Source organism: Mesoplodon densirostris, chromosome 18, assembly GCF_025265405.1.
Source record: "Mesoplodon densirostris isolate mMesDen1 chromosome 18, mMesDen1 primary haplotype, whole genome shotgun sequence".
NCBI lineage: Eukaryota > Metazoa > Chordata > Mammalia > Artiodactyla > Ziphiidae > Mesoplodon > Mesoplodon densirostris.
In genome coordinates this window covers 12,804,019-12,812,748 of record NC_082678.1, presented here as the reverse complement: position 1 = coordinate 12,812,748, position 8,730 = coordinate 12,804,019, and positions in this window count along the sequence as shown.

Sequence of the window (8,730 nt, the reverse complement as noted above, 5' to 3'; positions counted from 1 at the left end):
CTTAATCTGTGGGATCTCTTAAAGTTAATAAGAGAAGGTATGGAAGTGGCTCAGTAGTATAATAGGTAAATATTATGTTGGTAAGAAGAATCTTTAGAAAGACGATTTATTTGCTTTCCCTCTCCCTCTTGTGAGCATCAAAAGAGATCACGTATATCCGAGCCGATTTTCCAATTGAGGACCATACAAGTTTTCTTTATTATCATCCACACCATCTGGGTCCCTTTTTTTAAAAAAAGCTTAAGATCCTTGAACGTGAGAATGAGGCTGTGTGTGGTGTGGTCCAAGTGTCAACAGTAGCCTGGGAAACAAACGGGAAATCTTGGAGCGGTCTACTGTTGTGTTAGTGATTCTCAGTTTAATCAGCACCAACCTCCCTTTATATATGCTGAATAGACCTTTAAAAAAAAACTGTTCCGGGGACTTCCCTGGCGGTCCAGTGGTTAAGACTCTGTGCTTCCCATGCAGGGGGCGTGGGTTCCATCCCTGGTCAGGGAACCAATATTCCACATGCTGCATGGCTTGGACAAAAACATTAAAAAGAAAAAACAAACAAAAAAAACTATTCTGGAATGAAAATCATGGATAGTATAACCCATCTATACACATAACTAAAAAACAAACACGAAAGAAGAAAACATCCTAGCTGTAAAGGAGAAACATTGCAAAATAGCAAAATAATAATATATTTCAAAATATAAAGGCTAAAACATGTCTACAGTAGAAATAAAAAGAAGTAGCCATTTGCTTGTACACATATACAATACAATAACTATAAATGCAAACGTTACAGCTGCCACAGGCGTGTTCTTTTGGTTCCTCAAGCATAAGGGTGGCATGATTTTTCCAATATGGTGTAAAACGTCTTGGTAAAGTTCTGACTATATCGAAGTATAATCTTCCATTGTTTTTCACATAGAAGAAGTCTTAGAAAATTTAGTGTGTATTAAAACTTCAAAAAAAAAAAAGCTTGGCATATGTATAATGGAGTTAGGCCTCAGACACATAAGGAGGTGTCTGGCAGGACATTGAAAAGTCTGATGGAATGTGAGATGATATTTTATTGTGTAGGTTTGTTGCATTGCAGTTGTTCAGCATCCCAATTACATGTTGATACCTTCCTCATCCACCGTGACTGTGACAACCCCAAATTCCCTTATAAATTTTGAAAGCACACTCTACAGCTCGTTGAGACACACTAGCGTAAGATGTTTTCTGGCTCTACATTTGGTGGGCAGTTGCTTTGACTAGAGTAGACAAAAAGATTTGTTGGAGTTCTACACTTCGTGTGAAAAGTTTGAAAAAACAAAAAGTAACAAAGGTGTGATGGACTAAATAGATTTATAGTTTACGGAACTCAAAAAATAAGAGTGTAAAGAAGGCAAATAGGTGGAGAAAAGTCAGTTGGCTCCACACCAAACTGAAGCCCTTCCTCGCTAGGCTTGGAGGTAACAATAATGAAAGCCAATTGAAATCTAAGGAAAAGCTTGCAAAGGAAACAAAAAGTTAAAGTGAAGTAAATAAAGAAGGAAGCCAGTAAAAGTCTGAGCAATGGGCAGAGAAAATAGGTAAAAGTACTGTATTATAGACAGACTTTTTATAAATCTATTATTTGAGTGAGTCTGAGATTAAATTTGTGGCTTTGTAAGAGAGAAATTGGTTTCAGAAGAGAAAAGTTGGCAGTGGAAGAATAAGGAATCTAGGAATTCCCTGGCGGACCAGTGGTTAGGACTCCAAGCTTCCACTGCAGGGGGCACAGTTTCCACCCCTGGTTAGGGAACCCTCAGGCCACTCCTCATGGCCAAAAAAAAAAAAAAAAAAAGAATAAGGAATCTAAAATGAAGGGAGAAATACTGATTGGAAAAAGTTTATTCAGAAAGAACCATGGTAATATATATTATGATACTAATTATTGAAAATAATGTGCCTATATATTAATTACTACATTGGTATATATATATTTTCATATTAGGCATTTCTGGCACTTTCAGCTTATTGGCTGTGCACATATCTGACCCAAAGTTCCTGCCTTTGTGAAGTGAACATTCTAATGGGGAGGAAGACAGAAAATCAACATGTAAATATGTGCCAAGGGTGATAGTGCTTGGGAGGTGGTCGAAGAGGGCATCGCCTGTAAGCCAAGACCTGAAGTAAGGGAGTCTTGCAGGTCGCTGGGGGATGAAGATTCCAGGCAGAGGCAGGAGCAAGAACCCTGAGCTGAGAGCAATCAGATCATGCCTGGCTTGTTTGAAAAACAGAATGAGTAAGGGTGAGAGTTGTAGGAGATGATATTTAAGGCAATTTGACCATTAGAAGGACTTGGTTTTTAATCTGAGTGAGATGGAGAGCCAATGGGAGTTTGGGGCAAAGGAGTGGCAGGACCTGATTTACATAGTAAAAGAATCACTCTATTTCCTAAGAGACAGAAGCTGTTTTCTGCTGGGCAGAAGCTGGGAGACTAGTTAGAAAGTTTTTGCAATAATGCAGGAGGAAAATGATGGTGTCTTGGATGGGGGTGAACGCAATAGAAGTGGTAAGAAGTGGCTAGATCCTGGATATAATCTGAAAATAGAGCCAAGATAGGACTTGTGGTTGGTTATGAGAGGAAAGGGGTCAAACATGTCTGCAAGATTTTTGAGCTCAATCTTTGAAAAGATGGAGTTGCCATTTGCCAAGATGGAGCAGACTAGGGCCAAGAAAGAGGGAAAAGGACAGGAGTCAGTTTTGGATATGTTAATTTGAGGTGCCTATTGGGTATCCAAGTGACAATGCTGAGAAGGCAAGTGGATATACAAATGTCAAATTAAAGGGAGTCATTTGGGCTAGAGATTTGAAGTTAGGAGGCATTAACATACTGATGGTATTGAAAGTCGCAGGGCTTACATTACAGAAAACTTCCTGAAATGTGTGTAAAATATTTGTTTTTATTTATTTACTTATATATTTTTTTGGCTGCACCGCTTGCGGGATCTTAGTTCCCCGACCAGGGATTGAACCTGGGCAGTGAAAGCGCTGAGTCCTAACCACTGGACCACCAGGGAATTTCCAAAATATTTGTTTTTATAAATTGCTTATTTTAAAGGCAATGGGAGAACTTGATATTTTCAAGTCTGTTATGAATCATTTTGTAAAGAAAAATATTTTATCTTTTGGGTAAATGTCAGGTGAGTAAAGGCATACCTAAGTCATTGTATCCTTTTACTCTTGCTGCTGTAACAAATAACCATGAATTTGGTGGCTTGAAACAAAAACAACTGATGCTCTCACAGTCTGGAATCCAGAAGTCTGAAGTCAGTGTCAGTGGGCTGAAATCAAGGTATGGCAGGGCCATGTTCTCTCTGGAGGCTCTAGGGGACAATCTGTTCCTTGCCTCTTCCAGCTTCTGGTGGCTATGGGCATCCCTTGGCTTGTGATCTCATCACTCCAATCTCTGCTTTCATGGTCACAGTGCCTTCTCCTCTTCTGTGTGTGTGTGTGTCAGATGTCCACCTGCCTTTCTCTTACACAGATACTTGTGACTATATTTAGGGACACCCAGATAATCCACGATAGTCTCATCTCAAAGTCTTTAACTTAACCACATCTGCCAAGACCCTTTTTCCAATACGGTAACATTTTCAGTTTCCAGGGCTTAGGGCCTGATGTCTTTGGGGGCCATTATTCAGCTGCACTGTAGTCACCTACGCAATTTCTAAACTGGGGTTTTGATATAAACGGTTACATACTCTTAATAGCAAACATAATTCCTTCTTCTCTCTGGGGACATTTAAAATGTTCCACAAAAAAGTCAAATTCCATGACGTCTCTATGGCACTACATAGCTAAGAAATACTATTTCTGGATCTGTGTTGACATCATTTGATGATACTAGGTCAAATATACTTTGGCATTAAAGAGTTACCGTAAGTTATGGTTGCAGTTACTTCCTCTTAAAGGATACTCAGGGTCAAGGACAACGTCTTCTTTCATCACTAAAATTTCTCCAGTGAGTATAGGTTACAGATCCTCTCATAATTCATCTCAAAATATTCCAATGTTTTGCCAACTTCTGTAAAAACAGGTAATGCAATAAAAAGTGAAACCTTCATAAAATTTATTACTAGCTTATTTATTTAAAAAAAGAAGACAAAACCATACGTTTGGCCACAGATCCTCCAGGTTTTTTTCCCATGTGAAGCAATTTGTACCACATCATTGTCAATTAATCTTTATTTTATGAGCATTTGCTGCACAGCTATAAGCAATTCCACATCAAAGCCATTCTCCGTATTTAATAGAGGCCTGATAAATGGGTCTACACATAAGAATTGCTTCGGGACTTGCTTTGTGTAGTTTTATTAAGAATGAATTTAACATTTGCATAGGGCCTAACAAGGTTAGACATACAAGTGTTTAAAACACACACACACACACACACACACACACACACACAGAGGAATATATAGACATAGCCTTCTCTGGAATTAAATATGTTTAATAAAACAAAAATTAATTGCAAAGTATAACTTTGATTTTCAAAACTCACCCTTAAAGAGGGGGAGGGGCATGTCAAAAGGACGCAGGAACCGACCTGGAAGAGCTACCAGTGGCCAAAGCTGGACCAGTGTGAACAACAGAAATAACGTCGTATTGAATTATAACTCAAAGTAGAGAAGAAATATGCCCGAGTCCACACTGATATAAATAACTAATTGAATGAACACACAAATGAGGGAGAAAGGACACATCTTGCAGGATACCATATTGTGTGTGGAGATACCCTCCCCTTGACGGGGTGGGGCTTAGCTCTGCCCCCTTGAGTGTAGGCTGCACTTCAAGACTGCCTTCCAAAGAAAAGAGTATGGAAAGGGAAAGCTAGTCACTTTACAATAGAAAAACTTGGTAGACATTACCGTAACCAAATGATCAAGGTTAAAGTTAAGCCCTTTATCAAGGGCTACTTGGCTAATAGAAAGTAGAGCATGGGAATGAGAAGGGGATATCTTTATAGAACTGTGATGTAACAGTTTTGTTCTGTCCCTTCTCTCCTTAGCTCTAAAACAAGTTGAAGTTCAGTCTCTTCAAAAGCTTCTTTGGAGTAGCTACACATTTAGATAAGATTAATGAATGTTACATAATACAGTGATTCTCCACTGCAGCAGTTCCCCCCTCCACACCCATCCCCATATCTGTCAATGTACGTGGGTGGGTGGGTGGGATTGCTACTGATACTCAGTGTGTAGAGACCAGGGATGCTGCTGAATCCTACAGTGATTCCCCCAGCAAAGAATTATCTGTTATCAAATGTCAATAGTGCCAAGGTCGAGAATCCTGAACTCATATGCACACATCTAATAGACCTTTATTGGGTACCCACAATATCCCTCAAACCAGGCTACACTTTCCAGATGACACAATAGGACATGGTCCATCTCCTCAGGAAGCTTACCATCAGGTTGGGGAATTGGAGAACAAGTGAAACACTTCAAGTAAAGGATATGACATTATATATATAAAGGCCACACTGGCATACAAACCAGAACCAAAATGAATAGTCTAGATCAGTGTTCTGGGTTGTCTAGAAAGGTAAGGAGTTATCTAGAATGGCTCCATGTAGGAGATGGGATTCTCATTGGGCCTTGATGAACCCACAGACTTTAGATCTAGCGAGGAGGAAATACGAAGATGGAAAGAACCACAACAGCTTACTTTACAAGTACCAGGGATATTCCTGGAATAAAATATGAAGAGTCACGAAGTCTGTTGACACACTCTTCTTTCAGATCCTAGTTACAGACAGAACCCTACAGTTTTTTGGGTTTTTTTTCCACACAAACTGGGAAGAGGTTTCAATGTGGGGGAGGGGTGAGTCAACAGAATTCGGGTGAAGACAATGGGTTGAACAGCTCCTCAGGTGATTGATTGAGATGCACACCTCCCCCATCTCGCGTTCTGAGAACCCCTGCCTTCAGAAGGTGTCACCCATCTGAGAATATATGCTGTCATAGACATGAGTAGGCTAATACTCTTTTCCTTTTGGTCGCATCATTCCTCACTGGTAACTTTACTCTTGGTTCTTCTTTTTTGCCCTTTGCTCCCCATCCACACTTTTTAATAGGTGATGATCCATAACTGTAGAGTGTACGTTGTTACTGGAACATCGCTACCATCCACAGTGATGCTAGCAACACCTTCAAGGCTCTTTGGAAATGGATATTGCGAACTCCATTGGTTGAAAAGAAACAAAGATACGGTTCTCGCCAGACTCCTGCTGACAAGGCGACTTAAAACATTTTAAAGCAAGGTGTCTGACCAGTAGATGGTGCCCTCCTCCCTTGTGTGAATGAGTTATGAATGAATAAGCTCTCCCTTTGCCTTCCCCTCTCCCAAGCACTGTTGTAGAGAAAACCCATCGGTTCCCAAGTCCTATCCATGTCTTTTAAATTCATCGTCTTTTTTTTTTTTTTTTTTTTGCGGTACGTGGGCCTCTCAGTGTTGTGGCCTCTCCCGTTGCGGAGCACAGGCTCCGGACGCGCAGGCTCAGCGGCCATGGCTCACGGGCCCAGCCGCTCCGCGGCATGTGGGATCTTCCCCGACCGGGGCACGAACCCGCGTCCCCTGCATCGGCAGGCGGACTCTCAACCACTGCGCCACCAGGGAAGCCCCATCGTCTTTTCTTGATTCGCTGTCTAATTCAGACCCTCCCCATTTGTCTCCTTTAGAATTACAGTCATATAACCTCTGGCCTCTGGTATCCTTCTGTCCCAACCCATCCAACACACTACCATCAGAATCACTTTCCAACACAGATTGTCAGTGCCCTGCTGCTTAATTGGGAGGGAGGGAGTGGGAGAGGATTCTCTGTGAAGGCAGTGGCAAGAGCAGAAGGATCGAAGTAAGTGGAGCCCTTCTCTAGACAACAGAGATTTTTCATTTGGCTGGAGTAGGGCTGGGGAAGGGTGATGGGGCTCTGTGGGAAAGGTAGATTCAGAGCCTTGATCCTCCCGCCAGGGAATTTTAACTTGCTCAGTTAGACCACCGAGAATCACTAAGAGGTTTTGAAGGCAGAAGGATTAGAGCTGTGGCTGAACAAGGGTAATGTGACCAGGCATGTGGACTGACTGAAAAGGAAAAGTTAAGGGAAGAAGTCAGCTTAGCAGAGGGGAAAGGACAGACGCATATACGTGGTAATTTGCAGTTTGCGAGATTTGGAGAAGTCTTTCCTCAACCGTAATATTCATCAGTAAAATACTTCATTATACAGAATCGATGTCAGGAAACATCTAGGAAAGCCAGGAATTTATCCACATACCCTGATGTCCTGTGTGCATATGCATGTGTGGCTAGCCAATACATCCCCTAGCTGCCTCTGGGAAGAGTTTTAAGTGCCAGAAGTGAAGCCATTACGCGTGTTTTAGTAAGAGGCAGGAAAAAGAAAAACAGCTTGAGCTTGCTCTGCGTATCACAGGCTTTCATGTGTTATTATTCAGCAGTACAGTGTCAGATTTAGATTTTCCACCTCGAGGAATTTGGTTTAGCTTTAATTAGTTGCTGTGAATCTTTCTGAGCCAACTCTGGGAAGCATTTATCTAGAAAATAGTTTTTCCCTAGAATATAAGCTGGATAGAGGGTGTCATTTTTCTATCAGCCTTTGTATCATATTCACAGTTATAATTTCTCTCCAGCCATCTGGATGATTTTAGCCACAGCCCACCATAGTTATATTGGTTAATTACTTATTACTTATAATTTTAAATACTCTAAGATTGAGGCCATCGGTATCGCCATCCAAAGCCCTGTGAGGAGCTGCAGGATCTTAGAGCACGAATATTTTTTCTGAGGAAAGATGATGCTTGCGGGTTATTCTGCAAAGAGGCAACTGATGCATTTTTCATCCAGCAACTTTTCAGAAAAACAAGCTTAAAAATACCAGACAAATGAAAAACAGACTTCAGCAGTTACATGCAGCTTCCTGAGTAACTGAAGAATGTGCCTCTTGTGGTTAAAATGAGGGATCTGTTTAATATGGATGAAATACCAACACTCCAGGCATTTTCACTGACATTTCACTGTGACTTTTTGAACTTGGGAGTGCTGACAGGAAAACCTATTCTTGCTGCTCTGCGAAGCCTGCAGTCAGACTGCAGAGCAGGGCCAGGAGAGGTAAAAGGCTATGCCTGGTTCATATTCCCCCTGGTTTGTGTGTCTTTCTGTTTGGATTTCATTTTCATTCACATTGTTGCACTTACCAGTTTCTGGATTCCTGCTCTGAAACCAGTTAGGAAACCAGGCAAGGGTTTGTTCTCCTGCTCCCAAATCCCATCGCCTCTCCAGCGCTGGACTTGCTTACTAGACCAAAGTGAAAACGCTCTCGGTGGGCATTTGTAAAAACCTTCTCTAAAGGTCAAGGGGCACTTCTGTACCTTGGACCCAGAAACTACCCAGAGTGGCTGGACAGAGCACTGTGGCACCCGGGGTACATTTGAGAACAGATTCAAAGGGTAAAGGAGCCAAAGGGAGCCCCCTTTTCCGATCCTCCCCATCGCCGGCCGGCCTCGGCTCTCCGCGGCAGCCCAGCCGTCTGGCAGCAGCCCGGGAGAGACATGCTGTTTTGTTTAAATCCTCCACATTCTTTGCCATTTCCCCATTGGCCGGATGGGGCTACCCTCCCCGCCGAGGCGGCTGCTGATGTCAGCTTCGCTCGCACTCGCTCCTCCCGCACCCACCTCCCGGGCCCGAGGCACACTGCAG